This window comes from Etheostoma spectabile, chromosome 6 (genome assembly GCF_008692095.1).
Source record: "Etheostoma spectabile isolate EspeVRDwgs_2016 chromosome 6, UIUC_Espe_1.0, whole genome shotgun sequence".
In the NCBI taxonomy this organism is placed as follows: domain Eukaryota; kingdom Metazoa; phylum Chordata; class Actinopteri; order Perciformes; family Percidae; genus Etheostoma; species Etheostoma spectabile.
Genome location: NC_045738.1, coordinates 21,330,367 through 21,331,040, shown reverse-complemented (window position 1 = coordinate 21,331,040; position 674 = coordinate 21,330,367). Strand labels below are relative to the sequence as shown.

At 36.1% G+C, this 674-nt stretch overlaps 1 protein-coding gene across 2 annotated transcripts in view; it reads right to left on the bottom strand.

Annotated features, from left to right (window-relative positions):
• Nucleotides 1-674, bottom strand: part of ncalda (neurocalcin delta a) — a 97,079-nt gene that overhangs the window by 37,700 nt on the left and 58,705 nt on the right. The window lies entirely within an intron of this gene.

Here is a 674-nt window from a genome sequence, read left to right as displayed (position 1 = left end):
AGAGAGAGAGAGAGAGAGAGAGAGAGAGAGAGAGAGAGAGAGAGGGGGGGGAATGCAATGCAAAAAGGTCACTGGCAGAAGAGAATCAGTCATGTTGTGGTTAGAACTGTAACAATTCACAATTTTTGCTGTGCGATTACTTGTCTCAGAAATGCGATTAAATAATATTTTAACAATATTTTATTTTTCAACAAGAACTTTTTTGTTAATTTTTCCCGCGTATTTTTAACATCACTAACAATTAATTGATCAATAGACATTTTCATAACACAAAGTGCATACTGGGTCCGGATTTACTTGCAGTTTGGTGCGGTGTTTGAGATGCGCTGGTGTATAGGGTTAAATACCAACAACTTACACCTGAAATATTGAGAAATGTATAGTCTGACCAATAATAACTTATATAATTAGAATATGTCATATTTAAATCAAGATCAACAACTACAAGTCAAATACCTTTAGACCTTGGCTAATGTTAGCAATTAATTGCGGTTAAACAAAGAAACCCCAATTATGTATAAATATTATTGATATTGTTTTTTTGCATAGCCAATCTACCGCTACTACCCACTGATCATGTCAGTTGTTCCTGCACCGTGCAGCTTAGTTTCTAGAAGTAGACAGTCCCAGAGGACAGAGTAACGGGAGGAAAACTCAACAGATAGCAGTCGGTT